At 42.1% G+C, this 24,731-nt stretch overlaps 1 protein-coding gene across 5 annotated transcripts in view; it reads left to right on the forward strand.

The window, feature by feature from the left end:
- LOC109872957 (spectrin beta chain, non-erythrocytic 1) overlaps positions 1–24,731 on the forward strand; it is a 106,510-nt gene that overhangs the window by 6,639 nt on the left and 75,140 nt on the right. Inside the window, exon 1 of one of the 5 annotated variants that reach the window (XM_031807419.1) lies at positions 14,397–14,550. The exons of the other annotated variants lie outside the window; for them this stretch is intronic. The gene's annotated coding sequence lies outside the window, so the exon portion shown is untranslated. Of the gene's footprint in view, positions 1–14,396; positions 14,551–24,731 lie in introns of those variants that run through there. 5 annotated transcript variants of the gene reach the window in all.

The following is a 24,731-nucleotide window of genomic DNA, read 5'->3' on the forward strand; positions in this document are numbered from 1 at the left end:
AAGAGGACATTATAGATTAAATGTATGGGTGCGTAACGGCCATTGGACATTAACATTACACAATAAGTCGTAAAATCGCAAATTCACCAATGAGTCGTTTGGAAGGAGTCAGTGGTTAACTGCAATCACTATTTTGCTTCCCCTGCCTGCTATTTGGTGGGGAGGGTGTTTGGTCCAAGTCTGGGTTTAAGGATTTAAAATGTCTGTCTGAAAGGGTCTATTTTCCAAGCTTAAAAGGATAAACATTCACACTCGCGCACCATGGGCCAGAAAATGTTGAATACATTGGCAATGCTGTCAATCCAGCATGACTTCTGCTGGGTTCAAAACAACTGTGAACTCAGAACTGGGAAATCTCCGACTTCGGTGCGTTCAACACAACTGGGAACGAAGGAAAAAAATGAGCTCCGACTGGGAAAATACACTTTGAACGGTCATCCAACTCGGAATTCCAAGTCGGGAACTCAGGCCTCTTTCTAGAGCTCTGACTTTCCAACCTGAAGATTGCTGACGTCATGACTCGACCTAGTTTTTTTTTTCTGAGTTCCCAGTTGTCTTGAAAGCACCACAAATCCATAGAATGCCAGACTTTGATGACAAAGTTTGCACACAAGAAGAACCGCCGTGCCACCTTCCTGTTCAAGTATAACAGTGCTAAAATAGGCCTATGTTTTGTATGCTGCTGTGTAAATGATGTAATATGCCAGGGATCTATGTATACTGTAGCTAAGTAATACTATGTGTATGTTGTGTGTTAAGCTGTTAGTAGCCCATGCAAATTTGGTCTATTTGCACCTCTTAATTTTTAATTCTGATTTGGTGGTGCACATTGTAGCCTATAGGCAGTCTTGGATTAATGTAATCATTGAATATTGTAAAAGCGTTCTTTGTCTCCTTATATGCCCCAGTTATTTATCATACGTTTCTAACTTGGTGTACAGGGAGAATACTGTAAGAATACGCGAATGTTCTGAAATCTGTTGCTGTACATTTCAAAGTGCTGAACAATTAGTTATATTGATTACGTCCGTCTTAGCTCGCTCATTAATGTCATAATCGAAATGACTCCTTGCCTCAGATCCCCTCATCGTTCCCTTGTGTCGTAGTTTGTACTTCTCATGTCAGAGTTCGTCATTATTGAAGGATGCGGTTTTTATCAAGTTACACAAATCCACAAGGAGTCAGTAAAAGCCATATTTATTTAAGCAAGTCAGTCGTATCAGCTATGGTTTTTAAAAAGGCAGTAAATGAGGCTTAATGGAACTGTTTGGCTGCCAGACAAGGCTCCGCTGATAGCCAGGTGTAGCGGTGGTAAGGATTCACTTCATGGTGAACAAAGCTCTGATGTTGGGACCGCTTTATGTGGGCACCGTTTGCCACCATTATAGTTACATTTATGTATTGCTTAGTGTTGTGTAGTGGCTTTGCTGGCATGCATCTAAAGAAATTGTTACGTTTGCTCCACCAAGATTTACATACTAAAATCGCCACTGATTATGACTGAATGACCACTTACGGAGAACCTTTTATGGGCCAATGACAAAAACGATCCTATCGCAAAGCTGTCTTATATCTTTCAAAACCATACCCACCCTTGTGCTCCCCCAGCCTAGACAGACCCACTATTTTCCACTAACATTTTTATGAGTACAGTATTGCGAGCTCCAGATGGATGTAGTCCAGCCATTGGTGCATTGGTGTGTTAATCAACAGGATTTGTGAAATGTAAATGTTTGCGTGGTGCATCAGCCGAATTGCCGATGTTTATTTTGTTTGAATGTATTACCGTCTTGGACGTAGCCTATTAGTCATGCTGTTAGGAACCTGTTTATCCTTTACATGTACAGTATATGCTGTTGAGAGGGGTATTGACTAAAGGTTAACCTATTAATCGGCATGGCCGATTACATTGCAATCCACGAGGAGACTGCGTGGCAGGCTGACCACCTGTTACGCGAGTGCAGCAAGGGGCCACGGTAAGTTGCTAGCTAGCATTAAACTTATCTTATAAAAAAACAATCAATCTGAACATAATCACTAGTTAACTACACATGGTTGATATTACTAGTTTAACTAGCTTGTCCCACGTTGCATATAATCAATGCGGTGCCTGTTAATTTATCATCGAATCACAGCCTACTTTGCCAAATGGTGATGATTTAACAAAACCGCATTCACAAAAAAAAGCACAATCGTTGCACTAATGTACCTAACCATAAACATCAATGCCTTTCTTAAAATCAATACAGAAGTATATTTCTTAAACCTGTTTATTTAAAAGAAATTCATGTTAGCAGGCAATATTAACTAGGGAAATTGTCACTTTTCTTGCGTTCAGTGCAAGCAGAGTCGGGGTATATGCAGCAGTTTGGGCCGACTGGCTCATTTTGAACTGTGTGAAGACCATTTCTTCCTAATTAACCGTAATACATTTTCTATAATTATACCATTTGAAGGTTGTGCAATGTAACAGCAATATTTAGACTTAGGGTTGCCACCCGTTAGATAAAATATGGAACGGTTCCGTATTTCACTGAAAGAATACATGTTTTGTTTTTGAAATTATAGTTTTCGGATTTGACCATATTAATGACCTAACGCTCGTATTTCTGTGTATTTATTTTCTATAATTAAGTCTATGATTTAATATTTGATAGAGCAGTCTGACAGAGGTGACAGGCAGCAGCAGGCTCGTAAGCATTTATTCGAACATCACTTCCTGCGTTTGCCAGCAGCTCTTTGCAATGCTTGAAGCACAGCGCTGTTTATGACTTCAACCCTATCAACTCCCAAGATTAGGCTGGCAATACTATAGTGCCTATAAGAAGAACATCCAATAGTCCGAGGTATATGAAATACAAATGGTACAGAGATTCCTATAATAACTACAACCTAAAACTTCTTAACTGGGAATATTGAAGACTCATGTTAAAAGGAACCACCAGCTTTCATATGTTCTGAGCAAGGAATTTAAACGTTGGCTTTTTTACATGGCACATATTGCATTTTTACTTGTCCAGCACTGTTTTTGCATTTATTTAAACTAAATTGAAGTTTAAGTTTCATTATTTGAGACTAAATTGATGTTATTATGTATTATATTAAGTTAAAATAAGTGTTCATTCAGTATTGTTGTAATTGTCATTATTACCGATTTTGAAATCGGCCAATTTTATATATTTCTATCGGCTTTTTTTGGTCCTCCCAATAATCGATATCGGCGTTGAAAAATCATAATCGGTTGACCTCTAGTATGGACTACTTCAGATCTATGGATAGACTATTGGACGGGTTAGCGAGTGTCTTCAGTTGTCGACCCTAGGTGGGTGAGGAATGGATGGATGTTTGGAGAGCGCAAGTTATATGGAGGCTGGGGAATGCAATTGTGGGGCCCCCCCATAGTGCTGATGCTCAGAATCCCTCCCATACAAGCTTGTTTCAACTCCGGCCACTCACAGGATCATTGTGCTGCAGTCATCCATGTCAGTTAAGCTAAGTCATGCCATTATCACTAACAGTGTTATTGTTCTTATCAGATGTGCAGGTCCTGATGCAACAACTCATTTAAACTTTATTCTGCCATTGAGATAAAAGGCAAAGAGCCTTCAGTTTTTTACTCTTCTGTTTCTGCCTATTCTTTTTTTGGTGGGTGTACAGTATCAACTCGAGCACCTCTTCACATTTCAGTATTGCTCTCAGCCTCTTCAGCAGGATCAATTTGATCTGCCCAATGAAGATTAATGTAATGACATCTCAATATTCACTTCAGAAAAAACATTTAGTTTTTTACAAGGTTGAATATGAAAGTTCCAGTGTGTTGTCATTAGTCCACACAGCTAATTGAAACATTGAGATGGACCAAAATGAATGCCATGGTCTACCTGCATGCTTAAGCTACTTGAGGACAGTGATTTCCTCATTGTCTGGGTTTTGTATGGAGTATTTGAATTGCTTGGCTGTTTATAGTGCTTCAATAAATTGTCCTCTGGGCAATTCCACGTTAACGGACTCAGGTTTTTCACTTAAAATGTATTTAAAAAAAATATATATAATTTCAAAGTATAACAAACCATAGAACTATGCACAATGACTACTTTTAACTCGGGGCTCTACAGTGCGACCATTTTAAGGTTTCTAGCATTAATATCTCAATTTCCTTAGTTATTTTGTGTTCGCCAACGTTTTTCAACTTAGGCGCACTTCAACTTAGGCATGTTCCTTGTAAAAAATAAAAAATAAATGTATTTTTAAAGTTAAGCCTAGAGCCCTGTAACAATTTACACTGAACATTTTAAATAAACCGATGCAATGCTTGGTAACTGAATTTCGGTAAAATCTCCCTCAGTTGATGTGACCATGTTTTCCAAAAACTCTTAACCATCTGCTCCGAATTAAGATTCACCGATTTGGCTGAAACAACGGGGTGTCAGCTATGACATGACACCTTTTCAATTTGAAAAAAATAAATATTTGCAGTGTTTTCCACAAGTACATAGAGTAGCCAGCCAAACAGAGAATGCACTCTATTTTGGTGGCCTCTGGAACATTCTAATGACTTGATTCCATCTGAAATACACAGCAAAATGATTTAATAATTATTTTCTTTACCTCCCAGGTTGGAAAAATGTGTTGTATTGTCTAGAAAGACATGCCTTTACAATTTTTAAATGACTGACCATTTATGAATTCAGTGTATTGTTGTTTTGGATATTGTCTTGGCCTATATTATCTGTGCCCGATCCATAAAGCATCTCAGTTTAGGAGTGCTGGTCTAGAATCAGGTCCACATCTGTCCATATAATCGTATTCATTATGATCTAAAATATTAAACTGATCCTCGATCAGCACTCCTATTATGAGACACTTTGTGGATATGGGCCCAGGACTGTTTTCTAAGGGACCTTTTTACATTTAACCTGTCTTCTCTTGAGATTAAAGTCATATTTACAGTTTTACTACACAATATGAATTGCTGCTGATGTTTGTTCACATATTTTATTAAAACAGAAAAATTAAGTAAATAGTCCACATTTTCATGGAAAAGAAATGAAAGGTTATATTGAAACAATGTAAGTGTTATATCAGTCTTAAGTATTATCTTTCTGATTTTACGTAGCCCCAATTCATGAAAAAGTATTGTTAGGTAGGGCTCTATAAAACCCGTAATAATTTTTGCCTGATTTTGTTTGGTTCTTTCCCAAATTCAATCCATTTTTTAAATAAAACATCCAGTCTTGTTGTTTTTCTAAGTCCACACCAATGCTTAAGCCATGTTAGGAGACCACATGAAGTGTTCATTTTGGGGTGTAATTACCATTTAATTCAAGTACGCACCTAGCAAGAGACAGTTGTTTAGCTGTTTATTTGTAGCGCACTTGTCATTGTAGTTTGCAAAACAAATACCCACTGGATTGATGAAAATAATCATGATATCATTCTGCCAGGTAAGCATAGGCTACTTTGTAGTTCATATTTAATTGAGAAGGTTTTTGGGAAAGGCTATCCATCTACCAGAAGACTGTTTTCATTAGCATCATCGCTAACGGCTTCACAAAGTGGAAGACGCGCGCACCACACATGCAGACCGGGGCATTCTCGTTGCTTCTTCAGAAAGTTGCACGAACTACGAATCACTGATTCATTGGGTTCATGTCTTATGATAAACTTGAGCAAATTCATTACATGAATAAAACATTTTTGAAATGTTTAGTTTGATTCCCTAAGGTCAATACATTTATGAATATTGTTGAATTCTGTTTTAATGCCTGGATTTCGTGAAGGCCCTAATTATCATATTTGGACCAGAATGAGGCTCTCCACTGCCTATTGTTTCTGTAGTGGTGATTCACAAACTTCATGGAATGTTATCTGCCTAGGCCTACCTGTAACCTATGCAAATTAGGTAGCCAAATGAACTTCTCTCTCACCGATTCGGTAGTATACATTGACTGACGAGACGAGTCACTCACTTGTCATTCATTAAGACACTAACAGCTTACAGACGGTAGGCAATTAAGGTCACAGTTATGAAAACTTAGGATGCTAAAGAGGCCTTTCTACTGACTCACCAAAAGAAAGGTGCCCAGGGTCCCTGCTCATCTGTGTGAATGTGCCTTAGGCATGCTGCAAGGAGGTATGAGGGCTGCAGATGTGGCCAGGGCAATAAATTGCAATGTCCGTACTGTGAGATGCATTAGACAGTGCTACAGGGAGACAGGACGGACAACTGATTGTCCTTGCAGTGGCAGTCCACGTGTAACAACGCCTGCACAGGATCGGTACATCCGAACATCACACGTGTGGGACAGGTGCAGGGTGGCAACAACTGCCCGAGTTACACCAGGAATGCACAATCCCTCCATCAGTGCTCAGATTGTCCACAATAGGCTGAGAGAGGCTGGACTGAGGGCTTGTAGGCCTGTTTATAAGGCAGGTCCTCACCAGACATCACCGGGAACAACATCGCCTATGGGCACAAACCCACCGTTGCTGGACCAGACAGGACTTGCAAAGTGCTCTTCACTGACGATTTGCGGTGTTTAATGTCGAAGGAATAAGCGTTACACCGAGGCCTGTATTCTGGAGTGGAATCAATTTGGAGGTGGAGGTTCCGTCACGGTCTGGGGCGGTGTATCACAGCATCATTGGACTGAGCTTGTTGTCATTGCAGGCAATCTCAACGCTGTGTGTTACAGGGAAGACATCCTCCCTCATGTGGTACCTTTCCTGCAGGCTCATCCTGACATGACCCTCCAGCATGACAATGTCACCAGCCATACTGCTCGTTCCGTACATCATTTCCTGCAAGACAGGAATGTAAGTGTTCTGCTATGGTCAGCGAAGAGCCTGGATCTCTATCCCATTGAGCATGTCTGGGACCTGTTGGATTGGAGGGTGAGGGCTAGGGCCATTCCCCCCCAGAAATGTCCAGGAGCTTGCAGGTGCCTTGGTGGAAGAGTGGGGTAACATCTCACAGCAAGAAAGTTGTCTCGCGCACCTACAGTGCTGGTCATTAAAAACAGCTAGCTAGCTCATGAATGCAAACAATCCCCAAAAACATAGCAAAACGGTGTAACGTTTCAGTAGCTTTTTTAATTTATATTTTATTTAACTAGGCAAGTCAGTTGAGAACAAACTATTATTTACAATGACAGCCTAGGAACAGTGGGTTAACTGCCTTGTTCAAGGGCAGAACGACAGATTTTTACCTTGTCAGCTCGGGGATTCGATCTAGCAAACTTTCGGTTACTGGGCCAATGGTCTAACCACTAGGCTACCTGCCGTTTAGCTAGCTATATAGCTAGGTGTCATGTAAAATAACCCTAATTTATAAGACAGGTTTTATTTGATTAATGGTGGTCGGACCCATCTATGTGAAGCTAGCCACAATAAGGATTAGCCAGAATAGTGGACTTTGCGGTTACCCTTCAAAGTAAAAGTATGTCATTGACAGGGATGCAAATGAAGAATACTAATAGTAGAATTATTCCATAATTTAATAGATCATGCTAAACGAGGTTGGAATGTTATATCAAATCAACAAAATACAATTTTGTTAATTTGACAAAAATATGTTGAAGTCACACTGTATTCTACTTTAGGATTGCATTGGGGGCATACTTATTTCACTGTACCGCCTTACCTATGGATTGTGGATCAATGACAGTCAGTGACACCCAGAGAACATTAGCATTCTAGCTCTTATTGTGGGACTCTGAAACAACTGTGAATTGAGCCACATTTATTGTCAACCTGTGTTGTGTGTATTGAACACTATTCCAGAGGAAAAAAATTACTGCGTGGATTTTCGAGTCTGATAACTCTTGAGGACCTTGGTAAAAATGTATTGAGTAGACTGTTACCCCATTTTCATTGCTTCACATTCCAACCTTCCTTAACATTATCTAGTCTAAATATGGCTTGATTCCACCAATTTGTAACCTTCTGTACTTTTATTTTGAAGGCAAGCCTCAAATTCACCTATTGTGCTTAATTGTTATTGTGGCTAGCTTCACAACCCGGTCAGGTCGAGCCTCACTAGCCAGATGAAGCTAGCTGGCTGCTTATAACATTAGCTTTGGGCGACAGGGTTAACTTGTTATGGCTGCAATCCCACTAACGGGATAAGTGTCATCAACAACCGCTGAATAGCATAGTGCTACATTCAATAAATATTACTATAGATATTTATATTCATGGAATCACAAGTGCAATATAGGAAAACACAGCTAAGCCTTTTGTTAATCCACCTGTCATTTTGAAATTATGCTTTACAGCGAAAGCAATCCAAGCGTTTAAGTTTATTGATCGCACAACAAAACATTAAGTACACTTAGCATCAGGAAGCTTGGCCACAAATCAGAAAAGCAATCAAATTAATCGTTTACCTTTTGATCTTCAGATGTTTTCACTCACGAGACTCCCAGTTACACAACAAATGTTCCTTTTGTTCCTTAAAAATTATTTTTATATCCAAAATACCTCCGTTTGTTTGTCGCGTTATGTTCAGAAATCCACAGGAAAGAGCGGTCACGACAACGCAGACAAATTCCAAATAGTTTCCATAATGTCCACAGAAACATGTCAAATGTTTTTTATAATCAATCCTCAGGTTGTTTTTAAAATGTATAATCGATAATGTATCAACCGCAAATGTCTTTCACAGTAGGAGAGGGAAAACAATACCTATCCAAACTCTGTTGCGCGAGCAAAACTCATGTGACCACTTGACTCAATGTTATCGTTCTGGCTCATTTTTCAAAATAAAAGCCTGAAACTATGTCTGAAGACTGACACCTTGAGGAAGCGATAGGAAAAGGAATCTGGTTCATATCCCTTTTAAATCCAGCAAAGGGAGGCTATGGAACATGGAGTTTTCAAAATAGAAGCCACTTCCTGTTTTGATTTTCCTCTGGGTTTCACCTGCAATATCAGTTCTGTTATACTCAGACAATATTTTGACAGTTTTGGAAACTTTTGAGTTTTCTATCCAATACTAATAATAATATGCATGTATTAGCAACTGAGACTGAGGAGCTGACCATTTATAATGGGCACCTTTTTATCCAAGCTACTCAATACTGCCCCTGCAGCCATATGAAGTTTTAAGTAGCTGGCTAGCTATTTATTTTCAGGAACTGAAGTTCAATTTCAATAGGCAGACAAGTGCCTACCTAGTTAATACTTACTCACAAGGATTCCTAAATCGTTGCTAAGAATAATGAAAATGACTGCAGTTTCTACTGCTCATTGTTTTCAGGCTGGTTGTATTGGTGCTAGCTAGGTACCACGCTAAAGCTAGCTACCCCAGAAGTTGCAGTCAAACAAATAATGCTTTATTACCAACACGGTATTGTAAACACATCGTTCGTGGCCAGTGTTTGCTTGTTTGCAGATTATTCTTTATTTTTTACGGCTTTGACAGTGCTACTGATAGCAGTGGTGGTGCAAGTTCAGAACACACAACATTCTATAATAGAACTGTGTTATTTGACGTATATTTTTTGACACGCAAAGACCCATGCGGTGTTCTATAGTATGTCGTGAAGTGACGCTATTACTCTATAACTCCGGTAGGGCAACATCTGAACAATGGCACACTTGGTAACGTTAATGTGTACCGGTGCTCGACAAGCTGCGAAAGCCAACATCACCCATGACGGAGAACGGTTGATTGTCAAGGGCAATGAATTCCATTATCTTGGCGTTAATGGATTTCGCCTTTGGAATGTCTCGCTGAAGTTTTCCTAGTCTTTCAAATGACTGCTCGACTTTTTGACTGCTCAATCCACACAGCAGCAGACATTGTGGACTAAGTTAGGAATGCTGTGTTGCACGTGTAACGCAAAGTTTTATGTCGTCATTACGTCATGTACCTACGTTATATAGGTATGCACGTCATCTTTGACATCGGTTTTTTAGCTATTATCGCCCGATTCCGATATGTTCACCGATTTTAAAAATATATATATATATATATATATATATAATTTAAAAAATTTAACTTTTTAAAAATCGTGCATCCCTAACAAAATGTGGAAAAAGTCAAGGGGTCTGAATACTTTCTGAATAAACTGTATGTTTGGTCTCATAGGCTGTGAGTGAGATCCTCCTTTCTTTTAATTAGTAGTGCTGAAACAACTTCTATTGAAGGCTGCTGCCGTAGGGAAGAGAGTAGGAATGTGCTGGTATTATATTAACTGTGTTTTTAGAGATTAAATTGTTAGGTTTAAGCAATTCATAGATGTTGCCCCAAATTAGATTGTATTACGTTGTTGTTTTGCAATGTTTCTCTTGTATTGAGAAATGCAGTCCCCTGGCAATTTGCTCTGTTTTGGAGATGGTGATAAGTTTGTCCCCCACATCATCCGTCCAGTTATCCAAGGCAGGCAGGAGTTTTGCCGCTCAGGATAGAGGGGGTGGGGGATGTTTTGCAAGTTGTGGACATATCCATTTGCCCTCACGCCTCCTCTGGCCTTGTGAGTCCAACATTTGAACATGTGTTCCTAATTTTTCCCTGTAGAGTCCATGCTGGGCTTTTGGAATTCTTCCTAAGCCCCCCCACACCAAGTCCGCCAGAGCTCCTTTTTGAGCCATCTCAAGTAAAGAAGCAACAATCTGTTGAACTGATCGGGCGTCCATCCATTGCCTTAAATGGGGAAGGGCCTAAGGTTCAGAGTTTAGGCTGGGAATGATTGACTGTAAGGAAATCTGCTGAAAGAACCCTATGTTGGGATCTGTGAGGTTTTCTGTGACCGTGAGTAGGCTGGAGGTCTCTGTTACCCAAGGGGTGCGCCGACCCTGAACTTTCTCCTACGCCTCATGACCCAGGCCCTGTGGGTGGCGTTTGTGCTGCAGGTCATGAGTGCAATGGAGTATATTGGATGGCTCACTTCTGCCAGTTTGGCTAAATTACTCATTCTAACCGAGCACAATAAAAGGGAGGAGAATTGAGAGGATGAGAGTTTCTGCGCTCATAGCTTCATACTAAACTTGTCTCTTGTGTTAGAATGTAGCCTAGATGGAGATAACACACAGATGTTGCCCTTATTCCTGGCCAGTCACGCCATAATTAGCCTATTGCACAGTCATGCCATTTCTGTTACCCAGTGTTGAGTAATGAAACCTAGCTTTAGTATAGTATTCTTATTGCTTGTCCCATGTGGAGAAATGGCTTGTGTGATTTGTCTATGTATAGCCAGGCCCATCCTGTACAATATCGATTTGCTCCGGTCTCCCTTCTCTGGGCATTTTAATAAATTGCAGTTGATGTTCTGTGGCTGTAGCCGTCATGGTCTTTCACATTTGTGATTCGTGTCAGGGAAACTAGGCGTATGTCACGCGTCATTACTTCACACAAATCTGCAGACTGAGTCGAAAAGAGAACACACAATGATTTTGTATAAAACATGCATATTACATCTTCAAACTAAGGGCAACCATGGCATCCATGACAGAGGGGGAAGAAGCGTCCATCCATGTATACTGGTAAGAGTCTAGATAGATACATTTTCAGATATATGTTTCTAATTTTGTCAGAAAGTTGTTTTCATTTCAAGCTAGCGTATTGTTAGCTAGCTACCTAACGTTAGCTGGCTCACTGACTAGCTGACGTAACGTGTATGATCAGTGTAGTAATATTATTAGTATCTCAGAGCCATTTGCACTGCTAATTATAGCCTAATGTTAGCTAGCTAACATTTAACCTGTTGAATCTAGGGGGCACTATTTTCATTTTTGGAAAAATAACGTTCCCAAAGTCAACGGGCTATTTTGTCAGGACAAGATGCTAGAATATGCATATAATTGACAGTTTAGGATAAAAACACTCTAAAGTTTCCAAAACTAAAAATATTGTTTGTGAGTGTAACAGAACTGATATTGCAGGCGAAACCCTGAGAAAAATCAAACCAGGAAGTGACTTCTATTGAGCAAAATCCAATCAGGAAGGGACTCTTATTTAGAAACCTCTGCGTCCCTATTGAGCAGTGAATGAGATATCAATCATATTCCTTTTTCTATGGCTTCACTAATGTGTCTAGTGTCACAATAGATAGTTTCAGGCTTTTATTTAGAAAAATGAGCCTGAACGTCAACATTGCGTCAGTGGTCAGCTGGAGTCTCTGAGTGAGTGTTTTGTGCGTAAAAGACAAATGCGGCCATTGTTTCTCTCTTTCCTACTAAGAAGCCATCTGTCCCGGTTGATCTATTATCTAATAGATATTTGAAAAACACCTTGAGGATTGATTATAAACAACGTTTGCCATGTTTCTGTCGATATTATGGAGCTAATTTGGAGAACTAACAGAGTTATTTCGGCTACAAAAATATTATTTTTGGAAAAAAGGAAGATTTGCTATCTAACTGGGAGTCTTGTGAGTGAAAACATCCAAAGCTCATCAAAGATAAACAATTTAATTTGATTGCTTTTCTGATTTTCGTGACCAGGTTGTCTGCTGCTAGCTAGGCATAATGCTATGCTAGGCTATCGATAAACTTACACAAATGTTTGTCTTGCTTTGGCTGTAAAGCATATTTTCAAAATCTGAGATGACAGGGTGATTAACAAAAGGCTAAACTGTGTTTCAATATATTTCACTTGTGAATTCATGAATATTTTCTAGTAATATTTATGTCCGTTGTGTTATGCTAATTAGTGTCAGTTGATGACAATGCTCCCGGATCCGGGATGGGTAGTTACAAGACCTGGTTAGTTAGCTACCTGCAGATTCAGGCAGGGTAGTAAACGCTATGAGTTGGGATTATGGTTCATTGATTAGCTAGCTAGCTACCTACATGTCTTAACAAAAGACTCCACTATGCAAGTAACTATTTCAATAGAATGTTTATGATGTCACTGTCGATAGCCAGAGTGAATTTACCAGCTACGTCTATCTACTCAGATTTCAGAGCACTCTAGTCTGAGTGTGCCAGAGCGCAGAATAACTGACAAATTTACTAACACTCAACACCTGCTGAATATGACCGGTGTCAGTAAACGTTGGCAAAAAAGCTGAATTAAATCATTGCCAGCTGCACAGTTGCAGTCGCCAGAGCGTCCAGTGTGCGCTCTGAACGCTCCGTGAGCGAAACGCTCTCAATTTACGAACGCCCAGAGCACACTCTGGCACTCCAGATTAAATTTACGACCTCAACCATAGTATAAGCCAGCCTTTAGTCTTGAAAACTTACCCTCACGTGTGAATCTTTAAAGAGATGGTTGGGGCTAAAGCTGAAGAGCGTGCGAGCGATGCTGAATGGGTGTAGACTAAGAAGAGCTCTTCATTAGGTACCAAAACATTTAAGGGCCATTTTTTCAAAAGTGAAGTTACAAGTTTATCAACTTTCAAAGCAGAATTACTTTCCCATTGTTCCTTGACTAGTGCATGATATACCATTTTCTACCTCTACGTCTACTTCTATCCAATGTAAAAAAAATATAAAAAAACATTCAAATTTTGCTACGTAAGACCGAATCCAACCTGTCAGTCACATTTTTGCTAAAAAGGTGTTCAACACAACTGAATTTGAGCTAGCCACAAATGAGAGAATAGGCCTAAAAAGTCTCTGGTGTGTCACATTACATTACATGTATGCCTATAAGTAACTGTCTTTAGTGTGTCTGTGTGAGTGTTCCACCAGATTAAGCATGTAGTAGATTGCTCCTGTAGAGGTTTATGTGGGTGTTTTTATATGGATAAAAGCCTTGAGCGCCTGGTACGCGTGTTCCGCGTGTGAATGCATGACGTGGGTGAGCGCAGCAATGGCATGATGAGTGTCGTTGTATGAGTGAATCAATCTGGTTAATGAGAGTGGGTTTGAATGGGCACTGATGGGGAAAACGAAACAGACGTTTCTTGGAGAGATGTGGGGGTGGTAGAGGTGTTGAAGTGATGGAGAGAGAAATAGGAGAGTATGTCATGGAGAGGGCGTTCTCTCTCTGGAGGACTCTGTGTTGGTGAGCATTCTGGGGTGGGGGGGGGGGGGGTGTTTGATGAATGCGACGCTAGAGGCTTGACAATGGGCCGCCGCTGCTCTATTCAGAAAAGCATTCAGGGCTGGATCAGCGCCGCTGTGAGTGGCCCTCTGATACATATGTGTCTCTGGCCACCTCATTTCTGCAAACAGGAAAGGCGTGAGCTGCTGGCCACTTGTTCTGCTGACTCCTCCATTGTGTCGGGCCACTGGCGAGATGGGCTTTGTGCTGGGCTTTTTGGGGATCTCGCCCCTACTCCTGTCCTACCCCATCTGAGCTTGACTGACAGTAGGACATGGAGCCAGAGAGGGGTTACCCCCCCAGGAGAGGAGAGGCTGTGGGTAGAGGGGTCTTGCTGCAGTAATTATAATTCCTGATTATTAGCATATAGGCCTAGAACTCAACTCTGGACCTAGAAGCCAGTTTCACTGCATTTCTTTCATTGTGCCCCTCTAATCATTGACTGATTTAGACCTGGGACACCAGGTGGGTGCAATTAATTATCAGGTCGAACAGAACACCAGCAGGCTGGACTATCAGGTCGAACACAACACCAGCAGTCTGGACTTCATAGGGTAAGAGTTGAATACACCTGGCATAGAGAAACATCATCCAGTGCTGTGGGGGGTTTGTTTGGGTGGGACTGGCAGAACTAAATGATTTGATGAGCGGTGTGTGTGTGTGGTTCCTATAAGACTGTATTCTCTGTCTGACAAAGCAAGCTTAAGTGTTGTTGTGGTGTTGGGGGAGATCGGATGCATGGCCAGGCTTACAGCCCGTCTGTCTGTCTGGGTGAGGGAGTGAAGTGTGGCCCCATCCCCCGGGCGTAGTGTGGCGCGTGTGCTCATCTGGCATGTTGTGCGCTGGGGTAATTCCCTCCTGGCGACTGTGCTGGGCTCCATTTCTCCCTGATTAACTGGTGCAGTGAAAAACAGACCAGCTAGCGGAGAGGAAAGAAGGTCAGGGAGGGAGGGAGAGAATGGAGAGCGAGGAAAGAGGGGTGGTGATGCTGCCTTTGATGCTGCTTGCTCTGTCCTGCTTTCCCTTGTTCTTCCAAGCTCCCATCGTTCTCCTGAAGGTGATGCCCTCTCCGTGCCAGAACAGCCACCAACACTAGTCTTCCTTCTAGAGCTGGGCCATGTGGACAAATATCGCGATAAATTGCCTGTATTGATGCGATAATGATAAATACAACCATACGTTTATAGCATTAATGTGGACCAGTTATTTTTTTTTTACTACTACTAATTTGATTGTTGTAGCCATCAATTGTGTCATTAACAATCACCCATATTAGAAAACATATTTCATTTCAAACATCACATTTCTCTTGAATAGGCTACTTATTGTAATGAACGATATCAAATCAAAATTTGTCATGTCCCAAATACAATAGGTGTAGACCTTACGGTGAAATGCTTACTTACAAGCCCTTAACCAACATTGCAGTTTAAATAAAATACCCAAACAAAACAAAGTAAGACAAGAATAACAAATAATTAAAGCGCAGCAGTAAATAACAATAGTGGGGCTATATACAGGTGGTACCGGTACAGAGTCAATGTGTGTGTGTGGGGGGGGCACCGGTGTCGAGGTAATATGTTCATGTAGGTAGAGGTAAAGTGACTATGCATGGATAATAAACAGAGTAGCAGCTGCGTAAAAATGTGGGGTGGGGACAATAATGCAAATGGTCCGGGTAGCCATTTGATTAACTGTTCAGCAGTGTTATGGCTTGGGGGTAGAAGCTGTTAAGAAGCCTTTTTGACCTAGACTTGCTCCTCCGGTACCGCTTGCTGTGCGGTAGCAGAAAGAACAGCCTTATTACTAGGGTGGCTGGTGTCTTTAACAATTCTTTGGGCCTTCCTCTGACACCGACCTGGTATAGGTGAAAAATAAATAAAAAATATAGGTCCTGGGTGGCAGGAAGCTTGGCCCCGGTGAAGTACTGGGCCAAAAGCACTACCCTCTGTAGTGCCTTGCGGTCGGAGGCAGAGCAGTTGCCATACCAGGCAGTGACGCAACCAGTGACGCAACGGGGCTGTAGTGGAGCAGGTTGAGAGCTTCAAGTTCCTTGGCGTCCACGTAACCAACAAACTAACATGGTCCAAGCACACCAAGACAGTCGTGAAGAGGGCACGACGAAACCTATTCCACCTCGGGAGTGAAAAGATTTCGCAAGGGTCCTCAGATCCTAAAAAAGTTATACAGCTGCACCATCGAAAGCATCCTGGTCTCATGAAGAACAAGGAACACACCAGGCAGGTCCGAGATACTGTTGTGAAGAAGTTTAAAGCCGGATTTGGATACAAAAAGATTTCCCAAGCTTTAAACATCCCAAGGAGCACTGTGCAAGCGATAATATTGAAATGGAAGGAGTATCAGACCACTGCAAATCTACCAAGACCTGGCCGTCCCTCTCAACTTTCAGCTCATACAAGGAGAAGACTGATCAGAGATGCAGCCAAGAGGCCCATGATCACTCTGGATGAATTGCAGAGATCTACAGCTGAGGTGGGAGACTCTGTCCATAGGACAACAATCAGTCGTATATTGCACAAATCTGGCCTTTATGGAAGAGTGGCAAGAAAGCCATTTCTTAAAGATATCCATAAAAAGTGTCGTTTAAAGTTTGCCACAAGCCACCTGGGAGACACACCAAACATGTGGAAGAAGGTGCTCTGGTCAGATGAAACCAAAATTGAACTTTTTGGCAACAATGCAAAACGTTATGTTTGGCGTAAAAGCAACACAGCTCATCACCCTGAACACACCATCCCCACTGTCAAACATGGTGGTGGCAGCATCATGGTTTGGGCCTGCTTTTCTTCAGCAGGGACAGGGAAGATGGTTAAAATTGATGGGAAGATGGATGGAGCCAAATACAGGACCATTCTGGAAGAAAACCTGATGGAGTCTGCAAAAGACCTGAGACTGGGATGGAGATTTGTCTTCCAACAAGACAATGATCCAAAACATAAAGCAAAATCTACAATGGAATGGTTCAAAAATAAACATATCCAGGTGTTAGAATGGCCAAGTCAAAGTCCAGACCTGAATCCAATCGAGAATCTGTGGAAAGAACTGAAAACTGCTGTTCACAAATGCTCTCCATCCAACCTCACTGAGCTCGAGCTGTTTTGCAAGGAGGAATGGGAAAAAATTATGTCTCTCGATGTGCAAAACTGATGGAGACATACCCCAAGCGACTTACAGCTGTAATCGCAGCAAAAGGTGGCGCTACAAAGTATTAACTTAAGGGGGCTGAATAATTTTGCACGCCCAATTTTTCAGTTTTTGATTTGTTAAAAAAGTTTGAAATATCCAATAAATGTCGTTCCACTTCATGATTGTGTCCCACTTGTTGTTGATTCTTCACAAAAAAATACAGTTTTATATCTTTGTTTGAAGCCTGAAATGTGGCAAAAGGTCGCAAAGTTCAAGGGGGCCGAATACTTTCGCAAGGCACTGTAACTAGGCAAGTCCGTTAAGAACACATTCTTATTTTCAATGACTGCCTAGGAACGGTGGGTTAACTGCCTCGTTCAGGGGCAGAACGACAGATTTTTACCTTGTCACCTCGGGGGATTCAATCTTGCAACCTTAAAGTTAACTAGTCCAACGCTCTAACCACCTGCCTCACGAGGAGCCTGCCTGTTACGCGAATGCAGTAAGCCAAGGTAAGTTGCTAGCTAGCATTTAACTTATCTTATAAAAAAAATCAATCAATCATAATCACTAGTTAACTACACATGGTTGATGATATTACTAGTTTATCAAGCGTGTCCTGCGTTGCATATAATCGATGCGGTGCGTATTGTTGCTCCAATGTGTACCTAACCATAAACATCAATGCCTTTCTTAAAATCAATACACAGAATTACATATTTTTAAACCTGCATATTTAGCTAAAGGAAATCTAGGTTAGCAGGCAATATTAACCAGGTGAAATTGTCACTTCTCTTGCGTTCATTGCACGCAGAGTCAGGGTATATGCAACAGTTTGGGCCGCCTAATTTGCCAGAATCTTACGTAATTATGACATAACATTGAAGGTTGTGCAATGTAACAGGAATATTTAGACTTATGGATGCCACCGGTTAGATAAAATACGGAACGGTTCTGTATTTCACTGAAAGAATAAACGTCTTGTTTTTGAGATGATAGTTTCCGGATTCGGCCATATTAATGACCTACGGGCCGTATTTCTGTGTGTTATAATGTTATAATTAAGTCTATGATTTGATAAAGCAGTCTGACTGAGCGATGGTAGGCAGCAGCAGGCTCGTAAGCATTCATTCAAAATGTATTTTGTGTCAAGAGAAACTATAGTTGCACGCCCCTTATCGCTTGAAGAGAAACAACAGACTTTCAATATAAAACACAGGCGAAGTGGTTTAAAATGCAGATTTTGATTGTCTGCGTTTTGAAAATGCTGATTTCTGAAAGCTAATGCGAACCCTGCATATTTTCAGTCAGTTTTTTTCCATCTCAAGATTAGAAAGCTAATGTCCCCTTTAAAGTAATGTTAATCTGTAGTGACCTGAAGACGCACTGATCTGTTGTGATCTCTCTCTCACACACACGCACACTCTTGAGACAAAAGCCCGGTTGACAGTTTTTCATGGTGATGAATGGCGTGTACAGGAAGAGTTCCACAGCGTTCAGTATCTACGCACTCCACCATCTTAGCACCCCATTCTAGCTGTGACATCTTGTTGGTTTATGACCGCCACACTTTTTTTTCTTTTTTTTCTCTCTGTCTCTATTAAAGGGTCACAAGGCGATTTTTATCCAGGACAACCTTGGCACATTTAGTACATCATCCATTTTGGGTTGAGGCTCATAGGTTTGTCCCGTAAGTCCACTGCAACAGCTCGGCAGACGTAAACATTCTCTTCCACCATAATGGCTGTCAACACGAGGCAGGCGCACAATGATGAGTAGAGGGGGAATAAAGCTGATATGATTATTACGGGGTCAGCTGCACTGCAGGGAGGAGTGTCACCCAAATTGTCTATACATCATACATTAAGGGTGATTATGGAGGTGGTAGCGCTTTACACTTGTATCCTTATATATGGGTTGACAATGGCAGATTTGGACACTGATAAGCGCCTTAATTGGGACGCAGTGGCTGTACAGTAGCGTGCTATACATGAGAGAGCTCGGGGTCAGAGCTCGGGGTCTCCGCTTCACAACGCTGTATGGGATTTGTCTGACAGCCGTTCTGAACTTGAGCACCGTGCGACAAAATGTTGCCCCCATCCCTTCTGCTAATTTAGCAAATCTCTTTTTTTTTTTTCTGAGTGAGGGGGGAAAAAGCTATAAATTACGAGGAACTCTGTGTATTTTGAAAGATGAGGCGTTGAGGATTATAATAAATACTGCTTTGACGGCATATAGAGAAAGTCAAACACCTGTGAGTCCAAAGTTGCACTTCACATTTACATATGTAATATCTTGTCATCGTTTATGATCACTGTGTTTGGTGTACAGTTACAAGAGGACATGGCGACATACCCTGGGATGACCTGACCAGAATGAGCCTATTTGATGTATTGTGAAGAAAATCTGCCATGGGCCACACACCTGAATGCACTCATGACTCATGCTTTTCTGAATTGCCTTGTGAAAGCTTTCGTTAACAACAAATGTGGCAAAGTACAGTAAATGTGAAATGCTCGTAAAATCAACATTGTAATGTTTGCATTCAGTCTTGTCAGGTGAACTGTCAATTTTCTGAACAGGAACTGAATAATTTCCCCATAATCTCCAAACTGTTCCCTTGTCATTGCTACCAGGGGTATTTGTTTATTTGGATCCCCATTGAGCTTTTACAGAAGCAGCAGCTACTCTTCCTGGGGTCCACTAATTATGCATTAAATATTTCTTCATTAAGAAACATTTCAATTTAGCCCTATCCATATAGGGCGGTTTCCACGAGTGTAAGGGGTTAATTTGCTAAGATGGGGTTGGTGGGTGTGTGAGTCGGAGGAGGACGTGTGTGACGGGAATGAATATGTGCATAAAGGAGGTTATTTGTTGGTATGTAGTTAGTGTATTAAAAGACTGCATGTGTGAGAAAGCTGTAGGCTCTCTATTTCTGGCTTGTGTGTATGGAGCAGACAGTCCCAACAAAGCCCTGTCACCTCATCCCCTGCAGGCAGACACAATCCTCCTGGGTCCTGTGTCTGGCCCTCCCTCCCCAGCTCTAAGCCCTATTGATTTATATCCCCTCCAATTCATCACCTTTATCAGTGACCAGGGGAATATTGTAATTCACTCATTAGATATCAGAGAAGGCCATTTTAAACTGTCATTTTTTTTACTTTAGGAATTGCACTTTTCTAAGGCACGCACTGTAGATATGACTAGTGTGACGACGCGTTTTGGAGGATAGAGGTGGTGGTGACAGCCAGGTATGATGAAAAATGTAATCTTTTTGCCTCATTACCTTTGTAGAACAAAATTGTGGGATGCTGTTTCGGAGGAGGCTGTGTTCAGAGGTTGTGTGTATTCTAGGCTCAGTGGGGAGGCTGGCTAGTTTCGAAGCTGTGTCTATTGGCTAGTTTCGAAGCTGTGTCTATTGGCTAGGTTCGAAGCTGTGTCTATTGGCTAGGTTCGAAGCTGTGTCTATTGGCTAGGTTCGAAGCTGTGTCTATTGGCTAGGTTCGAAGCTGTGTCTATTGGCTAGGTTCGAAGCTGTGTCTATTGGCTAGGTTCGAAGCTGTGTCTATTGGCTAGGTTCGAAGCTGTGTCTATTGGCTAGGTTCGAAGCTGTGTCTATTGGCTAGGTTCGAAGCTGTGTCTATTGGCTAGGTTCGAAGCTGTGTCTATTGGCTAGGTTGTGTCAGACGGAGGCTGTGTGTTGTAGGCTACGTCATAGGCTGGGTGTATCGTAGCATGTGTGTTGTACCCTGTGCCCTGTATTGGAGGCTGTGTGAGGGTCTGTGTCATAGTGGGTCAGGGGATTGTGTGTCTGATCCAATCAGGAGTGATTAGTCCAGACACTGAGCCCCAGCTCCTCCTAGCCATAGCAGGGATACACCCCCTTACACCCCCAGTCCCCTAGTACCATCTCCTTCCCCCTATTCCCCTGTCCCCGACCCACCCATCACCATTCCCGTCATACCCCTGCTCCAAGTACAGGAAGTGGTGGTAGCCATGTTCGTCCGGGGGAACGCGATGTCCTCCTCTTGTTGCGTTGGCTCCAGGTACCAAGGACCAAAGCTCTTCCAGGCTCTAGCAGGGGCCTGGTCAGTCAGTCATCCCCAGAGGGCCCATCATGGGGAGGTAACGTCTGTCTGTGGGGAGGTAACGGGATCGGCGGGTCGCGGGGGTGGACTGGAGGGAGGCGTTGCCGACTGTTCCTCCTGTCTTGCTTTAATCCAAGGATAATGACTGAGTTTCTATTCTGAGCCACTTCCTAATCTGACTAATGGGATTTACCCTGCTTCTTCTTCTCATTGTTTTGATATTTACATGTGTGAGGAGTGGAGTGCCGCTCGCGCCTGTGTTACGTTATGTGCTGTAGCAAGGTGTCTGTGTGTTCCGTCCCCTCGTAGGCTGACTCATTGGGGCGGCGGGGTAGCCTAGTGGTTAGAGCGTTGGACTAGTAACCGGAAGGTTGCAAGTTCAACCCCCCGAGCTGACAAGGTACAAATCTGTCGTTCTGCCCCTGAACAGGCAGTTAACCCACTGTTTCTAGGCCGTCATTGAAAATAAAAATTTGATCTTAACTGACTTGCCTAGTTAAATAAAGGCAAAAAAATATATATACAAAAAAAATTGATTTCCTGAATTTGATTTTGAAATGTGATTTCACTGTAAGGCCCTTGATGAAGTATGTTTTAGACATAGATGGTCCTGTGAGATGTTATTACAGACAGCTTTATTCGGTCCCATCAATCTGTCACAAAGACTCACTGCCCTGGTCCATGTTCATTGAACATATTACGTCACTAGCTAAGAGTCCCATGAATGCATAACCGTACTGGATGGACTATATTGGCTGGCCCTGTATGACACACTTTCTTCCTCCTTCACCTCACTAGTGCCGCATTTCCATGGAGACTTACCCCCACATCAGTGTGTTTTAAGTTAATATAAGCTCTATAGTGTTGTTGTGGATCCATTAGGCGTGTGACGTGAAACACACTTGACTCTCACTGCCGATAGGTATTTATCACAGTGGGAGGCCGTTCCTTTTATTACTAGAACAAAAGCGGTACCTGCTGCGTGCCAACCCGGGTTGCGACGAACCTGCCATTTGTACTTGTAGAAGATCCCAGACATTTTCCATACGCACCAAAGCGTATTTCTCCCAAATGATGTGCATACATTTGTTTACATCCCTGTTAGTGAGCATTTCTCCTTTACCAAGATAATCCATCCACCTGACAGGTGTGGCATATCAAGAAGTTGATTAAACAGCATGATCATTACACAGGTGCACCTTGTGTTGGGGGACAATTAAAGGCCACTCTAAAATGTGCAGTTTTGTCACACAACTCAATGCCACAGATTTTTCATGTTTTGAGGTAGTGTGTTGTTATTAGAAAAGTTTGCAGTACATCCAACTGGACTCACAACCCCAGACCATGTGTAACCACACCATCCCAGGACCTCCACATCCGGCTTCTTCACCTGCGAGATCGTCTATGGGGGAGGGGTGTTGAGGATTATTTCTGCTTGTAATAAAGCCCTTTTGTGGGGGAAAAACTCATTCTGAGTGGGTGGGCCTTGCTCCCCAGTGGATGGTCCCATGCCCAGTCATGTGAAATCCATAAATTAGGGCCTAATTCATTCATTTCAATTGACTGATTTCCTACTATGACCTAAATCTTTGAAATTGTTGCATGTTGTGTTTTATTACTAGCGTTACCCATAGACAGTCATTGTGCTATCTACTATCATGCTGGCAGATACCCATAGACTTCCAGCCACTGCCAGTCACACTTCATATGCAATGTAGGCTATGGGATGGCTAAGTGCACAGACGCAATGCACACAACACTATTGTAGGAATAGGTGGGGTTTAGCATAATTACGACTTTGTGGCTGTGGTAACTAGTGATGACCCTGATGGACAAACTTGGATCCTCTCAATCATGTGAGACACATTTGACAGAAGTACCGAACATAACAAAAATTCTAGTACCAAACTGTTTTTTTACCGTGCAATACAATAGATTAGATTCCATGAAACAGCTGCCGAATTAGTGCAGTGTCCTTAGCTAGCTAGCTATGTTGCGCTAACAAGAGAATATGCTAACAATGCTAACAAAACAATGCTACTGCCACCTTCTGGTTTGGAGTATTTTAACAATGCTGAGTGGCTGACGACTTCAAGGTCTTTGCTGTGTGAACACAAAAGAGATTCACTGCCGACACTGTTCAGACGTGCTAAGTACAGTTTGACAATCCTACCGGTGTCTCTGAGCTATAAGAACTCAGGAGAGCAAAATCAACAACCTCTGCTTCGTAAGAAGGTGTTAAAGTACCGGTGGCCTGGCTTTGGCCCCAGGTAAAAGCAGGTCCACTGGAGCCATGGACCAGTGAGAAACGGATGCCGGACCACATAGATGGAAACAGACAAGTCTCGCCCTTTTGGGTAAAACACTGGGGTAAATCCTGAATGGAAATGTGCCGTAGGAGTGTTCTCTGAGCCCCTACAGACATCCTGCCCTGTCTCACATATAATATCTCTTGTTTTAACACCCCATCCTCCACAAGGTGTCCCCTTTATATGAACTCTTTCTGTTCTCTCTATTCCTGGCCTCTGTCTATTGTCAGTTTATTTGGAGTAGGGACTGGGAATGACAAATGTTCTTTCATTGTAATATGTCCACATTTCTTACCTTGATGCTTCCTGCTTATTAGAGGGAAACCTTTTTTTGATATAGCTGAGGGAAGACAGACTGAATACTCCATGTGAGACTGTGAATGCTCAATACTGCAGGACATCACATTCTGCTGGATCTGCTGAATATATGAGACTTAAGTTCCTCTGATCTGTCTGTATTAAAGGTGTCATTCTTGGAGTATGGATTTAGCTAGGCCTAATTGATATGTCTAAATTAGGGGGTGAGTCAGTGTGTGCATACTTGCCTGCATGCATATTTACCACTATTTTGAAAATGGCTCTCGTAGCAGGTCAACTCTCCTATGGCAGGTCTACTCTTCCCTATTTCCCAGTTCATGTGGTAGAGTGGTGCTGACACTAACTCAGCGGATGAGTGGTCTCCTATAGCAGAGCATGGAGCAGCAGGCGCTGTCTATCCTGGTGGAGGGAGAGCGGCAGCATGCTCTGCCCCAACCTTCTGGATTAAGACAGCCTCCTGCAGGGAGAGATGGAGCCTGGAGCAGAAGGCCTGCCGGTCAGCCTGATTTGAGGACAGGGGAGCAGCCTCGCTATCGCTTCGACATAAAGACCCCAAGCCTTAAGGCGTCCGCGTGCTTCCCATTCGAAACAGTTCGGAACAGTTTGTGCATATATTATGTCGACATTTTGTGACGTTTTTGTTCATTTTGGCCTTCGGCAAGGTATTTAAAATAAAATAAAACTTTGGGCCTTTCGGGAAGTTGAAGTCAACGCCCTTTTGTCTGATTGGTCAACAGTAGGGATTCTTCAATGATGTGTTTTGTCATTTAACGGTACACGGCACGTTTTCGCGCACATTTTTCACTTGAGAAATAATGCACCAAACATCTTAGTTTAGATGTCAAGTTGTGCAACTATGATCTCTGCAAA

This window comes from Oncorhynchus kisutch, linkage group LG28 (genome assembly GCF_002021735.2).
Source record: "Oncorhynchus kisutch isolate 150728-3 linkage group LG28, Okis_V2, whole genome shotgun sequence".
NCBI classification, from domain to species: Eukaryota; Metazoa; Chordata; class Actinopteri; order Salmoniformes; family Salmonidae; genus Oncorhynchus; species Oncorhynchus kisutch.